We start from the raw sequence: 19,317 nt of genomic DNA on the forward strand, positions 1-19,317 counted from the left end.
TCCATTGTAGCTAGTAAGTCTATCTTTAAGTTCAAGGGCAATAATGCATTGACTGTGTTGAAGAGAGAAATGACTCAGGAATGGATGATGGTTTAGAATAAAACATAATCCTACTTATTTTCTATGCAAATATGTGTAAGGAAAAGATGCTGCACTCAGTTCTGGAAATACCCTGACAAATATATCTCTAGTGTTTCACAGCTGGAGATATCAAGATTGTTAAACCACTGGAAGATGTGGAAGTGAATGAATATGGGAATGCATCTTTTGTCTGAGATTTCACACGATGAGGTTCAGAGCCAGTGGTACAAAAATGACAACAAGCTGAAGGCTGATGACAACATCAGAATGCGGCAAGATGGTAGGGTGTAAGAGGGGGATCTTTCTCCTGAGTGGGGGGTGGGTTGGAGATCAAGCAGAAAGGACATCTGAAATGAAGTGAAGAAGGTTCAGAAGGGAGTTCCCCTTTTGTTTTGGGACTGAGGTTAGGGTGGAACAAGTGACATGGACCAGCTAACATCATTTGCAAGAATGTCAAAAAAGTTGAACGCCACCAGGACCTTTCACAGAAATAAAAACTCCTACCTACCTACCTTTCTGCCCACAAAATATCCAGCTTGTCTTTTGGGTTTTACTTTTGCTAAGTAGAACAGATTATTTTCTTACGAGGTTGATTTTCTACTTTTAAACTTCAGATTTGTGTTTGAACGTTGAGGGATAAAAAACATAGCTTGACTTTTTCTTAATTTTCTCTGTCTGTTTGAAAAGAGCACAGGGTTGTTTTTGTTTGTTTTTTTTTAATATATACAATGTTAGGGTATATATATGATGTTAAGTGTGATAAAGAAAAGGGAGACATTTGAGTTAGCACACTACTCAAGAGTTCAGTCCCCAGCTTTGCCACTGTTACCATTATAAGGGCAAGAACATCCTGGAAAATGAATTTCTCCTAAGTAGAGTCAATACATTTGAGCTACAGAGACCTTTACTAGGTGAAAACTTGTTGTTCAGAGCTAAGTTGCTGTATTTAACCAAAGTAATTATCAATGTCCGTGTTTCATTGAACCTTTATTCCATTTCGTAATGTGAGGAGTTTGATATTGGGATGGGAAGGTCATGGTTTGATTTGGATGTTGGACTGGGAATCAGAAGATCTGGGCTCTCTTCAGGTTGTCAGTCTTATTGTCTGACTTCTTAACAACATTCCTTTCTTTATAATATTATTTAATGATGTTTTAAGGCATTTTGAGCTGATAGGTGTAGTGTTCATGTGACTTCTTAACAACATTCCTTACTTTATATTATTTTTTAATGATGTTTTAAAGGCATTTTGAGCTGATAGGTGTAGTGTTCATGTGCAGTAATGCTGATGTGAGTAAGTAGGGTGATAATGTAAGGGTTTTTTACATTCCTTCTACATCTCTGCTTTCTCTTGTTCCATCCTTCTTAAATAGCAATCCATTAGTCTAGTAAAGGAGCTGTGTGATGAGGATGTGACTGAGCCTGAAAAAGCCAAGTTTGAATGCGAGATATCCATTCCTTCTATGAAACCTCCCAAGTGGTATCTACGTGGGGAAGTCTTACAGGCTGGCAGAAACTTGATTATGCAGCAAGAAGGCACCATCCACCAGCTTGCCATAGCGATAACCACCACTGATATGACAAGCACCATTCAGTTCTCAATTGGCAAATCAAAATCCGCAGCCAATCTGCTTGTCAGAGGTAACATATCCTGGCTTGGTTTACATCAAGAAGATGAAGAATTAATTAACGTACAGTCTTCCTTCACTGGGGTCTTTGAAATATTTTGTGTGTGTCTGGAGGGTCTGCTCCATTTCCAGTTCAAAGTCGTTGGGCACTAAATGAGACAGCTGCATCTCAGTAAAAGATCTGTTTGAATAGCTGTGATGTGCTTACTATTCAGATCTACAGAGCTGAGGTTTTGTCCTTGGCTATACCAAAGAAGTAAAATCAGGTGAAATTAATTGTATTTTTGAACTAGACAAGGTTAAGTTTGGTAGCACCTAAATTTGATGCAGTTTGTCATTGATTTCACCTGAAAGAAACTTCCCGGCTTTTTATCTGCTGTTGTCCCCAGCGTAAGAGTCTCCATTCACACCCTAAAGTACTTGTTATATTTTCAACTCACTCTTATTTGAATAAAAGCCTCAACAAATGGGAGAAAATTTAATTAGCACAGAACAAGAGCTGGACCTTGCATTTGGTAGATAATATACAGTATTACTTTATAGAAATGTAGTCAATGGCATTCCCTATAGACAATCATTTGTTTTATCTTTGGAGTGGTTCAAAAAACCATTGTGAACATGACATTAATTGGAATGGAATACACGCAAGAGACTTTCCTCTTCTTCCAATTGTCCTCATCCTTTCTTCTCTTCCACCCCTGCTTTGCAGATTACCATTTACAAATCACCAGGAAGTTGGAGGACAAGACAGCTTTGGAACGTCATTCTGTCATCCTGTCCTGTGACTTCAGGCCTTCTCCAAAGGTTGTGAAATGGTTCAAGGGCCACACACCCATCTAACCCTCTGAGAAGTACAAGATCAAGAGGGATAAGCATTCAGCAGAGCTCAAGATTCTGAAGCTGAAGCCCAATGATGCTGGTGTGCACAAGTGCAAGGCAGGAATTGCAGAGACTGAGGCCACGCTGACAGCTGAAGATATGAGCAGGGAGGGTGACCTCTTCCATGTCCTATTTCACCTCAGATTTCTCTTCTTGAGGTTGATTTCTGCCGTTCTCTCCTGCTAACTTTATAAATGTATAGTCTTCACTGAGAAGATTACACAAAGATCATCTAGTCCAACCATTCTACCACATCCCAGTATGATTTATAGGAACAGTGGTAACAGTTCACCTTGTTTCCCCACAGCCTGCAATGTAGAAGTAACGAAGCACCTGCAGGATGTGGAAATTGAAGAAGAGAGCTCTGCTGTCTTCTCCTGCGAGCTGTCCCATGATGACGAGGACGTGGAATGGTTCCTGAATGGCAACCTCCTTTACACCAACAATTACAATGACATCAAGAACATTGGCAATTGCTGCACACTGACAATGAAGCAGGTTAAGCCGGAGGATGCTGGCACAGTTACAGTGAAGTCAGACAAGGTATCAGAAAGTGCACCTGAAGGTGATAGGTGGGTCTGATCACACCCCTCCTGGATGTAAGAGATGCTAAGGAGCTCCAGTTCATTCTGTTGTGCAGCAATCCTGCTTCTAAAGCTCACCTCTCTGGGGCTCAGATAGCCACCAAAGTCATGATGGGCTTTCTTCCAGTGATTTATGGAATTAAGGATTTATGACTGCAGGGAGAGATCATTCAGTCTGTGTTTTGCCTCTGGGATGACTAATGACCAGGCTGTGAGCAACCTGATCTAGCTGTGAATGTCCCTTTTTATTGCAGGGGAGCTGGGCTAGATGGCCTTGAAGGGTCTCTTCCAATTCTAAGGATACTGTGATTCTAATCTGCTCTCCCCAGCAATTAAGCTCTTTTACTCTATGCGCTCAGAGTTTGAAGGATTTCCTCTTTCTCCTTTCTTTTGCATTTGGTGGAAGTTTTTTCCCCAGTATAAACATCTGATGTGTGAAATAGAAGATAGATAAAAGGAGTCAATAAAACAGGAAAATCAAAAGTGTTCAGCAGCTTATCCTCTTAATCCTGTGGCCTGCTGTATGAGCTCTGCTCCATGTGAGGGCAATGCCAGCTCTCCAGCTTTAGAAGAGCTGCATCCCAATTACTTCATATGATATCAGTCCCACCCACAGCAATGCAGGCTGTCCCTCCTGTTCCCTGTATTCTCCTACTGATTAGTTCAGAATTCCATAAAGTGCATTCAGTAACACACATGAAACCGCTTTAGGTTCTATATTGGTGTCATCAGTGCTGGTAAAGATTTATTTATCCCTCTTCAAAAATCTGAAAGCAACTGGAAATATCTCAACTTCTGTATCACATTGTTCTGTTTTGCCCTTTTAATTGCAGAGAAGCCTGCTGTCTTCATGAAGTCCTTGGATGATGTTTTTGTTGAGGAGCGGGGTGTGATTAAATTGGAATGCGAAGTCTCTATAAAGAGAAGGTCAAACCAGTGTGGAAAAAGGACGGTGTTGTGCTCCCTTCTGGCAACAAGTATGAGCTGGTACAGTCTGGGAAGACCCTATGTCCCCTTATCCATGACCTCGAGAAGTCAGATGCAGGTTTCTATACCTGTGATATTGGCACTGAGGTTGCCAAGTCAAAGGTCGGCATTCAGGGTAAGTACTGTGGAAAGTAAAGGAGTGCTGAAAGCACATTCAGTGTGGTCACTATGTCTTACACCTATTCCCCCATGAGCCTTAATAGTTTCTACAATAGAAGTGTATTACTGCAATTTAGTGCAGTGATGTCTGGAAAATTCCCATTGCTTTTGATGTAAATGTATCTCATTTTGCCATGAAAATCACCAAACACATCAAGAATGTCCTGGAAATGTTTCCTTTCAAACCATCCCTAAAATGGAGAAATGGTTTGAACACCAATAGGTGTAGGATGGTAACAAATGAGCTAATAGAAACAGTTAATTTCTTGTCATAGGCAAAATCCTTTTTCTCACGCAGCATCTTAGAGTTGTCCTCTCTGTTAGGTTGTTCCCTCTGTAGCTCATTGAATCTTCATTCTGCTCCATGGACTGAGCTGCTCTCCTTGTAGTTCTTCCAGAGCAAAGCCAAGAGATTCACGTCTATTTTTTTTTAATACCTTTCTGGTAATTCTGAGTGGAGAATGTCTTAGAGAATACATCAGTAAGGAACACAGCCATGTTCTGCAAATCCTGAGTTAAAACACCAGTACTGCTACTCACATATGTCACAAATGCCTTTTCTCCATATAAACCTCATACTAACCTATCTCTTATCTTCCAGAGCTGAATATTGGCATTAGCAAACGGCTGAAAAACACTGAAATCCAGGAGGGAGCAGATTGTACTTTTGAATGCATTCTGTCCCATGAAAGCATTGATGAGTTCAACTGGACACTGAATGGAAGCAGAGTGGAAAGTGGTGGGCGATTTAAAGCTTCTAACGTGAGTCGGAAATATACTCTCCTTATCAAAAGTGTGACTCCTACTGACACTGAGGAAGTCGTTTTTACTGCCCGTGGTCTAACCTCCAAAGCCTCTCTGTCTGTGAAAGGTAATGAGATGGGAGAGATTCTGGGGCCTGATTCCTTCAACTTTCTTCTGATAAGATTGTCGTGAGAGCTAACTCATAATATGGTTAAAGTGAATAGCAACCTTCTACTTGAACCTCGAAGCACTGAGAATTTCTCCTAAAAATAAGTAAAAGGAGGAAACATTTTACACAAATGTGAGAACTACCCAAAGCACTGGGGTAGTGTTGGCAATGGTCATCTCACTACAGCTTGTTCCATTACCAGTAAATCAGGAATGATCTGTTGAGGGAACTGTGGGAGCAAATATCCTCTAAGTATAAGCTGAAGGGATGGCCTTCACATCATCTAGCTGTACAACAAATTCCTATCTAGAACATGTGCATCTGAGAGCATCATCCGAGGCTCCCAGTGTGATGAGTGGAGAGAAGAGAGAGGCAGTTTTCAGACATGGTTCATCATCCTCAATGGGGTAGATTTAAGAGAGAATAAATGCTGCCTGGAATTCTATTGTCTGTACTTTGCAGATTACTACTGGCTGTAGGATGGCGTCTGTTGCAAGTGCCTCTCTAACTTATCTCCAGCATGTAGATGCATGTATTTTGAGAGAGGCATCCTACCATAAGTGTATGTTACTCAAAAAGCATGTTTTCTTTCAGAAAAACCTACTGAGGTTACAAAACAGCTGGAGGATAAGACATCAGCCTGAGCAGTGAGCTGTCGAAGCCTGATGTGAACATCAGGTGGTACAAGGATGGCAAAGCAATCAGAAAAAGCCAGAAGTACGACTTGCAGCAGGAGGGAACTGGGGCCATTCTGATCATCCATGACTCTACTGCCAAGGACAGTGGGGAGTACCCCTGTGAGACAGAGGACTCCATAACAAAAGCCAGGGTCACTGTGCAAGGTGAGTTGAAAAGCACACTGGGGATGGCATGTAGAGAAGTCGAGGTAAATATCTGCAGCCTGTGGGTGATGTTTTTCTCTTCTGTTTCCTTGAGCAGGATCAATTCTTAGTTTTCAGAAAATATGATGGATTAAAATCTTTTCCTTAAAATAATCTGGAAACTGAATGATTCTCCAGTGTGATGTGGATCTGGGCAGCCTGGTCTGGTGGTTGGTGACCCCTTTGAGGGGGTTTGAAACTAGATGATCTTTGAGGTCCTTTTCTACTCAGGCCACTCTATGATTCTGTGATCATTCTATGATTCTATGATCTTGGGTGTTAGTGAGCCAAGAAAAGATGGCAATCTGAATTAGTCTATATTGAATATGTGTAATCAAAACTATATGCAGTTGATCAGATGAGATCCTACCAGCGCATGCATAATGGTATTGAACTTTCCAGATATCTACTGGAATTATCAAACCTATGTAAATGGGTGGACTCTGTGGTCTTCTTAGACTCTTTGCATCTCTATGTGATATTCTGAAATGAGGGCAAAGGAGATTCAGGACACCTCTGTATGCTTGGGACTTGTTGGGGTAACAAATCCCTTTGTCCTACACCCTCATCCTTTTTTTTTTTTCCTTCCAGAAAAACCTAATTACTTTATCAAGGAACTTTCAGATGTGAAAATTGAAGAAAGTGGAAGTGCACTTTTTACATGTCAGAGCGAGAAAGCTGCATCCTTCGTCATATGGAGGAAAGGCATTGCTGAGCTCAGGCCTGGCAGGAAATACAAGAGGGCACAGAAAGGACGAGACCTGCAGCTGTGCATAAAAAATCTGGAGAAAAGTGACAGTGACGTGTACACCTGTGACATTGGTGATGCCCAGTCCAGAGCTAAGCTGGTTGTACAAGGTATGTGTGAGAGCCATATGACTGCGCATCCTGTTTCTCCACTACCAAGACATTATCCTGGTAGAATTTGTACATTTATGGCAGGTCTTTGGGGCTGCAGCTGTCTGGCCTGAATAGCGGTTCACAAGCCATGCACAGAGCAAGCTGCACGGAAAGGGAAAGAACTACCGACTAGAGCAGTGCCATTGAGAACTTTATGTATCATTTAAAAACCAAAAATGCTGATGTACGGTGAGGCTGGTGACCCAGAAATCAGTGTGAACTTTCTATCTCTGACCTTTCTGAGTTAAAAATAGTCCTCCAGAGTTCTAGGCAAAAATTCCCTTATGCTGCATTCTGGGTAGTTGTCACGGTTTAAACAAAAATCTACCTGTGTCCGTGACAGGGGGGCCACAGGCAAGCGAGGTGCTAGAAGGAGCTGAACCTGTGTCCCAACTACTTCAGAAGCAGCCCAAACCCCCTCGTACATGGCTAAGATCTCCTTCTCAGTTGGAGTGTAGCAGTCCTCAGACCCTTTATATGCTCGACTCCAAAGTCCCAGGGGTTGGCCTTGGGTTTCTCCTAAAGCTCTTTGCCACAAACTCCAAGTGGGACCTTTCTCTCCAGCAGCAGTGTAGAGGATGTTCTTTACATCCTGTCCTGTCTGTACTGACCCCAAGGCCACGGCACGGGCTATCTCTTGTTTTCTCTGCTCAAAAGCCTGCTGCTGCTCAGGACCCCATGAGAAATTATTCTTCTTCCGTGTTACCTGATAGTGGGGGCTCACTATGTGGCTGTAGTTTGGGACATGCATTCTCCAAAAGCCCACTACTCCCAGAAAAGATTGGGTCTCTGTTTTATTTGTGGGCGGAGACATAGCAGTGATTTTGTCAATCACATCTGCTGGGATGTGTCGATGCCCATCTTGCCATTTTACACCTAAGAACTGGATTTCCTGTGCAGACCCCTTCACCTTGCTGCGCTTAATGGCAAAACCAGCTTGCAAAAGAATTTGGATTATCTGTTTTCTTTTCTTGAATATCTCTGCTGCTGTATGGCCCCACACGACAGTATCATCAATATACTGCAAGTGTTCGGGAGCATTACCCTGTTCCAAGACAGCTTGGATCATCCCATGGCAAATTGTTGGGCTGTGCTTCTACCCTTGAGTTAAACGGTTCCAGGTATACAGGAAAAAGCAAACTGTGGCCTTCATTTTGCAGCCAATGGGATGGAAAAGAAGGCATTAGCAATGTCAATGGTGGCATACCACCTAGCTTCTTTTGACTCCAGTTCATACTGGAGTTCTAGCATGTCTGGTACAGCAGAATTCAATGGAGGTGTGATTTCATTTAGGCCACGGTAATCCACCGTCAACCTCCATTCTTCACTGGCTTTATGCACTGGCCATATGGGGCTGTTAAAAGGTGAGTGAGTTTTGCTAATTGCTCCCTGATTCTCTAATTGGCGAATTAGCTTGTGAATGGGGAGCAATGAGTCCCTATTGGTGCGGTACTGCCGTCTGTGAACCACTCTGGTGGCAATTGGTACCTCTTGGTCTTTTACCTGGAGCAACCCCACAGCAGAAGGATCATCTGACAGATCAGGTAAAGCTGACAGCAGATAAACACCATTTGTGTTAACAGCAGCTATCCCAAAGGCCCATCGATACCCCTTGGGATCCTTAAAATATCCCGTCCTAAGGTAATCGATACCCAAAACACTTGGAGCCTCTGGACCAGTCACAATAGGGTGTTTTTGCCAGTTTTTACCAGTGAGGCTTATTTCGGCCTCCAACATCCAAGTCAATTCTTGGGAACCCCCAGTCACTCCATGGATATATATTGGTTGTGTCCCTTGGTGACTTGAGGGCATTAGGGTGCATTGTGCACCAGTGTCCACCAAGGCTTTATATTTCTGTGGTTGAGATGTGCCAGGCCACTTAATCCACACAGTGCAGTATACTCTATTGTCCCTTTCCCCCCCCTGGCTGGGGGCAGGGCCCCTCTGTTGTTTACCTTGGTGGCTTGCAGCAACTGGAACTCTCCCCTTCTTGGAAGAGTTCACCTTGGTAGTTGTTTCACCTTGTAATTCTTCCACTCGTGCCTGAAGTTCAGAAGTGGATGAATTACACCACTTCTTCATGTCCTCCCCATGACTACAGAGGAAAAGCAACAAGGCAAGACGTGTAGTCTCATCGTTGATTTGAGGTGACTTATCATTGTCATTTGCTTGAATACGAGGACGTCTCTTTTTAATGGTTGAGATTTTCGATGATACAGGTCGAGAGGAACTCATGTTGTTTAGCTTTCTCAATAGGCGATCGTGGAAATCCTGGTTTCCATCATCTTGTACCACCGTGGATTCATCTACATCAGGCACAGTAGCCAATTTGTCAATAATATCACTTTGTGTTCCCTCCATTTTGTTTAATCTTTCCACAATTTTGACAATGGCTGAAGTATACAGATTAACTTCTGTAGCGCTTATAAATAATTCAAGTTCCTGAAGTCTGCCAATTAGTTCATTCACAAAGGGTTTCCTTTCCCCTTTGCCATATACTAATGCAAGTGCACTGGCATGCTTTTCTGGAGCTGCCTTTGTAAAGTCACGCCACATTTGTCGTGGAACGCGGACTGCTTCAGGATCATGTAATTGGTTTGGATCATTACGATTGAACTCGGGGCTGTATAGCATTTCCACCAGAGCACTTTCTCTCAAAGATTGGATAACTTTCTCTATATCAGTCCATTTCTTTCTCTCAGGCTCCAAGTCCCGTTTAAAGGGGAATCTATCTCTTACCGCTATCAACATCCGCTTCCAGAGGGTGTAGGACCGATTTTGGCATGTGCCAATACCTCTGTCCACACGTGAGTCCCTGGAAATGCTACCCAGTTGGCGAGCTTCACTGGCATCGAGCCACGCACTGTTGGCACCATTGTCCCAGCAGCGAAGTAACCAAGTGACCATATTTTCTTTTGGCTGACATGTGTAATCCTTTCTTAGATCTCGAATTTCACTCAGTTTAAAAGATCAATCAATAATGGTCGTAATACTTTGCTCACCTTTTGCTCTATCAAGAGTCCCAGGTGTTGATGGTGGCAACTGTGTTGATGAGGCTGCCCCATCTACAAGTTTGGACTTGAGAAATTCTCGTAAAGAAAAAGTAGCTTTTGGCTCCTCTTCTGACTCTGACCCTGACGCTTGTGTTATTTCCTCCAGGTAACCCTCCTTCTTTTTCCTCTCTCCTAACTTTCTCTGCTCCTCTAACTTCTTCTGCTCCTCTAACTTCTTCTGCTCCTCTAACATCTTCTGCTCCTCTATCATCTTCTTACACCCCTCTAACATCCTCTGCTCCTCCAACTTCTTCTGGTCTTCTGACTCCCCCTGCTCTCCTGAGTCCCCTTGCTCTCCTGAGTCCTGCTCTCCTAACTCCCTCCACTCTTCTAACTCCTTCTGCATTTTCTCTAACTGAGTTGAAACTTGTTTTGTCTTTCGCCCTCTTACAGGGGCAACCAACATTGTATCTGGTGTCCCCGATGGTTGGTCCAATTGGACTACATGTTCCCCCGGTGGCTGGTCAAATTGGGCTACATGCGCCCCCAGTGGCTGGCCAAATTGGACTACATGTGCCCCTGGTAGTTGGTTAAATACATTCAACTCACCCTGGAGGGCACATAGCTGGTCTCGGAGAGCGTTCCGCTCCAACTGGATGGCACCAAGCTCAGTCTGGAGGCTGTTGTAGTTGGACTGGAGAGTGTTGTACCCGAACCGGAGGACGTTATGCTCGGCCTGGAGGGCAGTGTGCTCAGTCTGGAGAGTGTTGAGCTTGGTCTGGAGGGCATTGTGCTCGGTCTGAAGAGCGTTATGCTCGGACTGGAGGGCATTATGCTCGGACTGAAGAGTGTTGTGCTCGGTCTGGAGGGTGTCACAATTGGGTTGAAGGGCATCGTGCTTAGGCTGGAGGGTGCCGCACTCAGACTGGAGGGCGTCATACTTGGACTGGAGAGTATTGTACCCGGACCGGAGAGCGTTGTGCTCAGTCTGGAGAGTATTGTGCTCCGTCCGGAGGGCATTGTATTCAGTTTGAAGAGCGTTATGCTCGGACCGGAGGGCGTTATGCACAGACTGAAGAGTGTTGTGCTTGGACTGGAGGGTGTCGCAGTTGGGTTGGAAGGCATCGTGCTTGGCCTGGAGGATGCCGCACTCAGACTGGACGGCGTCATACTTGGACTGGAGAGTGTTGTGCTCGGTCTGGAGGGCGCTGTGCTCGGACTGGAGAGTGTCGTGCTCGGACCGGAGGGCATCGCGCTCAGTCTGGAGAGTGTCATGCTCGGACCGGAGGGCGCCGTGCTCGGACTGGAGAGTGTCGTGCTCGGACCGGAGGGCGCTGTGCTCGGACTGGAGAGTGTTGAGTTGGGATTGCAGGGAGCTTTTCTCATCCCAAAGTTTTTCTGCGTCAGCTCTAAGATTCTCTTTCTCGTACCAGATTGAGTCTCGTTGGTGCAGGAGATCTTTTCTCTCAGCTTCAAAAGCTTTTTCTCTCTCTACCTTCTCATCCCAAAGTTTTTCTGCGTCAGCTCTAAGACTCCCCTTCTCGTACCAGATTGAGTCTCGTTGGTACAGGAGATCTTTTCTCTCAGCTTCAAAAGCTTTTTCTCTCTCTACCTTCTCAGTCCAAAGTTTTTCTGCCTCAGCTCTAAGACTCTCCTTCTCGGCCCTGAGACTCTCTCTCTCAGCTTCAAAAACTTCCCTCTCAGGAATGGTATTGACTAAGGCCCGATAAGCATTAGCTAGGCCCAAAATCATTTGTGCCTCCTGAGATCTGCCTGAGCCACAACATTCCTGCCTCAAAAATGCAATCAAACTCTCAGGATTCTTCAAGTGTTCAGGAGTGAAGCTCCAGAACACTGAAGATGTCTGTCCTTTGAGAATCTCTTCAAAGCCTCTCCACACTCCCTGCCACTCAGTATTCTCTGGTTCTAGGGAAGACTTCCTCCGGATGTTATAAATCCAGATACTGAGTGAGATTATTACAATAATCAAGAATAAGATCAGGGAGATTAAGAGTGTGGCCCACTGATCATTCAAAAACTGCATAAAGGATTCATAGAAAGAAAGAGGAGCACGCTTAAAAATCACCATTTCTGTATAATTAGTTGCATTAGTTGCTCCCTCTGGAGCTGTATGCAGATACGAAGTGAGCATTGCTAACCATGCTTTCAATCTATTATACAATTGTATAGCTCCATAGGAAAAAGTGGCTAGCTTAAACATGACCCAATATGTTCGGAGCATCTCAAAAAAGGAACCAATGGCACACAGTCCCTGGTAAAACAAATTTAGTAGAGAAAACATTTTTTTTTTTTTTTTTCCTCCAATAGAGAGAAAAAAGTAAAAGAAAACAAAGCTCAGCAGTGTTTATAAAATATACTGGAGTATTGGCAGTCCGCCTGGACTTTCAAGGTCAAGCTCGCAGGTGAAGAACCGCAAACACGAGATAGCTCCTTAACAGGGAAAAAAACTCGTAGCTCTGTTAAAAGCTAAAAGAGCAACAGAAGAAAACACAGAAAAACAGCAACTCAATTTGCCCGCATTCTCCACCAAAATCTGTCACGGTTTGAACTAAAAATCCACCTGCGCCCGTGACAGGGGGCCGTGGGCCCCGGAGGGGCCCTAGGCCGAAAGGAAAAAGTTAATTAGGAAAAGAAAACAGCGGCAACAATCTAAGGAGGCACACTTATTTACTAAATACTATATCGAAATACAGGATAACACAATATAATACAATATAATTGAAAATTGAGCTAACGAATCAAGCAAAATAGGAGAGAGAATGAGTCCCGTAACCGAGAGGCCTACTGTGAATCTAGGCGAACGGCTGAAGGCTCCCACACACTCCCCTGAACGCCAGAACTTGAAAGACGTCAGTCTAGTCTGCGACAGAGTTAATATAGAGTCCAGGTCCCGTGACCTATCGTGTTGTTCCCTGGGAGATGTAGTCTTCTTCTGTAAGTTGCAGATTCAGTAAAATTATTCATGCTTTATATGATGTTATGATGTGGAATACTGATAGCAAAAATTACAAAATTATTAAACCATGACAGAAACCCTGGGGCTGAATTGGGATCAGTTTTTCAAAGAACCACGGGGGCTGCAAGTTCACCTAGCTGAGTTCAGATGCGCACAGTGAGGTGTCTGTGTGTGAGTCCCTCATCTGAATCCTTGGTTTTTATTCCACAGGGACTGCACTGCTCGTACACAGTCTCTCAGTGATGCCCAAGGTGCCTTGGGTGATCCTAGTTTTGTGCTAGTGCTTGTAAACTGTGACGGAAAATCTATGAGATAGACACCTCCTTCTGGAGCATCAGCTGAGGGCCAGAAGGGAGGTATTCTTGGCCATCCTAAATACCACCTCAGCCATGTGCTTAGGGCACACAGTGTGTCTTTTGCACCTGACCCCATGGAGTACGTAGTGATATTCAGCTTATCAAAAGGATGAGCTCAGAACAGAAGAGGCAGATTTTCCTCTCTGCTCCATCTGTGGCATAGTCTGGATTTCAAGGCATTGCAAAGCTATGGCACATCTACGTTCTTGCACTGATGACACTTTAGCATGCTCTGGGCTCGCATTTCAATGGCATCTAATAAATCTAGGGTCATACCTGTTGACAGGAAGCTGGCAAATGTTGTCACATTGTAAGGAAGATCAAGAAAGATGACACGGGCAACTATGGACCTGTCAGTCTCACTCCAGTGCCTGGTAAAATTATGGAGAAAATGATGGTGGGAGTTATGGAAAAACAACTGAAGGACAGGTCACAGACAACACAAGATCCTGAGAGGAAGGTCCCATTTAATTTCAGGTCTTTTTATGACACCTTTATCCATTGAGCTGAACAAGGGAAGGCAGTTGATGTAATCCTTGAGGATTTCAGTAGAGCTTTTGATACTATTTCTCCAGCACCCTTCTGGACAGAAATTCCTGCATACAGCTAGACAGAAACAGAACGTGGTGTGTTGTAATACAAGAAGAATTTTACAGAGCAGCAGCCATGGATTGAGATAAGGAGTTCACAGAGCAGCAGCTGCAGAGCAGGATAAACAGCATGAGAACAAAGGACATCTCTAGGAAAAGAATGAATGGCTCGTGGCTTTGAAGGGGGGTTAGAGGGTTGTTACTGCAGTAGCTTTCCTCCAATTAGCGTGTGTGATTTTTGGACACCCTTGTCTGTCTCCTTTAAAATCATGGCTTTTCGGGCAATAAATTGATGCAGCTATATGTAACTATATTGGTGTTTGTCTGTTTGTCCCAGCACGCTGACATTTTGCCTTTCAGGTTCACCAGCAGTGGTGGGTGAGCAGTTGGCCAGTAGTTCTGTCCCAAAGGATTATAGTCAGTGGGTTCCATCGGGCTGGTAGATGGTCACTTCCAGAGTTCCCCAGGGTTCCATTTTAGGGCCACTTTCCTTTCATGTTTATGCAGATGACTTGAATGCAGGACTAGAAGACGTTCTGAGCAAGTTTGCTGATAAGACCAGATGAGGAGGTGCTGTTGCCTTGACTGAGGGTGGAGAGGAGTTGCAGAGAGATGTGGACAAGTCAGAGAAGTGGGTACCAGTTGGTACTAAGCACCAAGTGCATAAAGTATAACAAGAACAAGTGCCTGATTGTGCACCTGGGTATGGGCAACCCTGGACATAAACACTGTCGGTATATTGGACACATGACAGACGTCTGACTGAAAAGGCTTGGGGGTCCTGCTCAACATAAAATTTTAAGTGAGTCAGCAGTGTGCCCAGCCAGCCAAGAAGGCCAACAGTCCCCTAAAGTGCATCAAGCAATTTATTGCCAGCTGGGTGAGGGAAAGGGTCGTCCCTGTCTGCTCTGCATTGCTATAGCATCACCAGGAGCTCTGGGTGCACTTCTGGGCACCGCAGAACATAAAGGACATAAAACTATGGGAGAGTGTGCACAGGAGGACACTGGAACTCAGAGATCTGAAGTTCAGAGTTTCACTGGGATTGACTGCTTGTTCAGACTGGGCCCTTCTCACATCCCACATCCTGCAATGAGACACAGGGCACATGTGGGATAGGAACTTAACAGCATCCTTGCACCACATGCAGAGCCTGGGATCTTCCGTTCCTATGTCTTTCACTTAACATCATATAGACCTCCAACCCATTGCCCCAGGAAATACCCGGAGCCAACATGAGAGACAGGATCTCCCTATTTCTGGTCTTGCAATCGGGGCTTGACCTGTCTGCTTCGTAAGGCAAAGGAGATGTTTCTTAGCATGCCAGTGCCTTTGCCTGCCTGTAGTCATGGCTTCCAGTTATCTTCTCTAACTAGTCTGTTGGGAAGCTTACTTGGTAATGGCCCTCAGTGGGTCCATTAATACTCCAAGAAACTTCACTGTTACTTCTGACTTTGTCTTGTTGAGCACTTTGTGCAAACTTCTCTCTGCACTGGAGGTTGATGGACTCAGCACCAAATGCTCACTGGGGCCCATTATAACCTAAAGAGCCTCTTGTGCCTTGTACCTTCCTGTTCTCTTCTTCAGGTTTTCAGAATGTGTTCAGCAAAATGGAGAGAGCTTAAAGAGCAAGTATCCAAAATGCATTTATTGTCTATTTATTTATAGTTTGTTTTATACAAGAAGTTAAAGAAGCACTTTGCAACTGATGTCAATCCAGGATGTCCCAATGAGTTCTGTACTGTTACAGTGTTGACAAAGTTCCTCCTCAACCTCCCCATCCCACTCCTACTCACACTGGCCCCATGGGACTTGCATCACTTTTCCTCACATCACTCTTCTCCTCTACCGTCACCCGCTCAGTGTTAAACCTCCTTTGTACCAACTCCCACTGGCTTTCCACAGAGAACCAGCTGCACACAGAAAAAGAAAGAATTCTCTTTATTTATGGCCAACAAACAGAAGGAAAGGTGATGCAATTGAATGAACAGTAAAACACAGTGATCAACTGCATGCCATGTCCAAGCAGCTTCTATTGAGGTTTATTTTTCATAGGGAATATTTGCACAAGAAATGAGTTAGAAACAGATAGGATGGGATAGATAGAATCACGGTGAAGGATTTGACAACAGACTTTTGAGGAATGGAGCAAATTTCAGTAATCTCCCTTGGATAGATCAGCCAGAGAGTTGGGAGGTATCAACACTGAACAGGACTCGTGAGTATTTCACACACTGAGACGGATTAACACATTCTTCTTGATTTCTATCTTTGTCTTCAACTCTTTTTTTCACTTTTACTGACATTAATGAACATCTTTCAGAATTCATGCTTTCTTTAAAGCATAAAAAAATGAAAGAGAGAAAGAGAAAAAAAAAGAAATAGAAATAGAAAAAGGAAAAAAAAAAGCATATGGAAAGGGAAAAGGAAAAAGAAAAGGAAAAGAAAAAGGAAAAAGAAAAGGAAAAGGAAAAGGAAAAGGAAAAGGAAAAAGGAGAAGAAAACGACATAGAAAAAGAAAAAGTAAGAGAAAAAGAAAAGATAGGAAGGGATAGATAGAATCACAGTGAAGGAGTTGACAACACAGTCCATCAGTCTTTGGCGAGATGGAGAAAATTTTAGTCATCCCCCTAAAAGTCACAAATCAGACAGATAATTGGGAGGTATCTGACTGAACAAAGAGCAAGGGATGGGGAAATCTGGCAGGCTGTGGCAGGAGCATGTGTCTAAATGGCCTGCTGTAAACATGCCTTTAACCACGACCATTTATTTAGGAGAGCTGGAGACACCTGGAGGATGAGGGATCAAATAGGCAGCAGGGAAGAGCAGCGGTGGGCGCCAGGATTTAGTAACAGGGCAATGATGGCACTGTGTCATGGTTTTGTAATTTTGTAATTTTGCTATCAGTATTCCACATCATAACATCATGTCAAGTATGGATACTTCTGTTGAATTTGCAGTCCACAGAAGAAGACTACATATCCCAGAGAACAACAGGAGTAACAATAAGTCACGGGACCAGGACTCTATATAATCTCGTTCCCAGGCTGGAGTGCCCTCCTTCTTCTCTCGAACTTCTCAGAGAGTGGGAAGCGTTCCAGCCGTGTCGCCTAGAGTTCACAGTAGGCCTCTCGGTTTTCGGGGACTCTCTCTCTCTCTCTGTTTGTTCGATTTGTTAGCCTTAATTATATTATATTGTGTTATCTTGTATTTCGATATCATATTTAGTAAAATAAGTTTTTCCTCCTTAGATTGTCACTGTTTTATCCCACTCCCCTTTTCCCCCTCCTTTCCGGGCCCCGGGGGGGGGGGGGGGGGGGGCGTGGGGTGGCTTCCCCTGTCACGGGCATAGGTAAATCTAAGTAACCCGTGACACACTGGCATCGCTATCTGTGTCTCTGTACCTGAAAGCATCTGAATTAAAGGGAAAAAAAAAAAAAAAAAAAAAAAAAAAGACACAAAATCCCTACAAAGACTCATATTTACAACTAAAAATGGAACAAGACTCATGAGAATTTCTCATGTTGAAAAGGGTTAACACATTTTCATCGATTTCTATCTTTGTCTTCAATTCTTTGTTTCAGTTTTATTGACATATATGTTCATCTTTTAAGCTTACAGCCTCAAAATAATAAATAAATAAATAAATAAATAAATAAATAAATAAATAAATAAATAAATAAATAAATAGAGATCCATTTGTCTTTTGTACGTGGCCTGATGCCCCTTTCACCTTCACAATTCCCACCAGACCTTCCATGCTGGAGAGTATGAGATCCAGCAGAGCACCTCTCTTCTTTGGTTCCTCTATGGCTTGGTCAAGAAGCTGCCATCTGTGCTCTCCATGGATCTGCTGGATGCCACATGCCCTGCTGTGCTGTCCCTGCAGCACTTACTGGAGTGCAAAATGCTCCCAAAGGGGACAATGGCCAGACAACATGAGACTCCCATCTCTCTACAGAGGGCACCTTCCACTTGCTCTCCCTGATCAGGAAGCCAGGAACAGACACTATTGATCTCCTCTGTTGGCCATTTCCATTAGCTCTGACCTGGCTGCTCTGCCATCCCCAGGCAGAGCTCAGTGCACTCTCACAGAGGGCAGTCGCTCTTCCTTGTCTTCTCGCCCATCTATCCTAAAGTCTCTGTGTCCCCTTTGTGCTACAGTGCAGTTGTGGAAGCCATTCAACTGTGTCCCATGGTCCAAACAGGAGCTCAGGACTGCCGCTCTACCAAGATTTCTAGCTTCTTGTGCGTTGGTGTTTGCATTAGTGCAAAAATACAGGAGCAAACATCCTCACTGGAAAGCATCACTGGACATAGCCGGACTGGAGAGCTCATCTATGGTATCAGTGTGCAGAAGGTGGCACACAGGCATTAGACCTATCGTGGGTCTTGGAGCTGTCGTAGCAGCACGGACACACCATGGGCATGGCTTTGCTGAAGGCCCTGTGCTGCACTTGCAGCTGCATGTGAATTCACCAGACAGCCGGTGCTATCCCCTCTCTGGCCCTCAGTTCATGCCCAGGAAGGAGCTGTCTATCTCAGGGATTTCCCACATGGTTTATAAGCACTGGCACACATCAGGAGCAGCCCAGCATCAGTCTTAAGGAGTCTGTGAGCCTGAGATGCTCAACGAATGAGAGCCATGAGAGCATCACCTGCATTGGGTTTAGGGCATAGAACAGAATTGATTTCACTGACTGGTGTGCAGTTTCTCCCTTGCCAACAGGGGATGTGTGCACAGTATTGCAATAATGAATAAGCACTGCTGCTATCGCTGCCATCTTTGCCTAACTAGAAATCTTTGACTTTGAGAGTTTCTCACACAAGGGGAGAAGGTAAGAAAATAAAGAGGCACAGAAAACTAAGGGAAACTGCTCTTCTTTATCTTATCTATAAAAATTGATACAACTGATGCTGTCGTGATTTTTTTAAATTATTTTTAATTTTTACCCAATGTCGGTTAGATTGTTTTAAAATATCCACACACCAAAATCTGACTACCAAGCAAATGTAATGAAAATGAAATGAAGGTGAGTTAGCGGAAAGCACAAGGCCATATTATATTAGGCTCTAGCAAATTTACAGGCAGTCACTGCACAAAGAGGTAGATCTGAGTTGCACATTATACGATTCCCACAAAGATTAAGGAAATCTGAAGCTTTCAATATATTTTTTTTATGCTTTTTTCATTTCATTTTTTAAACACCTGACCCAGACCCCAACCCTCACAGGAGCTGTAAAGATAACAGCAATAACCCGCAATGTAACTCTAATCCTAACCCTTACCCTGATTCTAAAATCGTCTCTAACTCCAAATGTAACAACAAAAATGATGCTGGAAGTTTGTAGCAAAAGGAACCTTAACCCTGATCATAATCCAAAAAAC

The 19,317-nt window shown here is 43.9% G+C and overlaps 1 long non-coding RNA gene across 1 annotated transcript; it reads left to right on the forward strand.

Annotated features, from left to right (window-relative positions):
- The first annotated feature begins 4,961 nt into the window (after nucleotides 1-4,961).
- Nucleotides 4,962-6,992, forward strand: LOC146757512 (uncharacterized). The gene is made up of 3 exons (XR_014936123.1): nucleotides 4,962-5,189; nucleotides 5,826-6,073; nucleotides 6,704-6,992. It is a non-coding gene; the product is annotated as an uncharacterized LOC146757512 (long non-coding RNA).
- The last annotated feature ends 12,325 nt before the right edge of the window (nucleotides 6,993-19,317 follow it).

The sequence above is a fragment of the Coturnix japonica genome, chromosome 20 (genome assembly GCF_054131305.1).
Source record: "Coturnix japonica strain WE chromosome 20, WE-NBRP24, whole genome shotgun sequence".
In the NCBI taxonomy this organism is placed as follows: domain Eukaryota; kingdom Metazoa; phylum Chordata; class Aves; order Galliformes; family Phasianidae; genus Coturnix; species Coturnix japonica.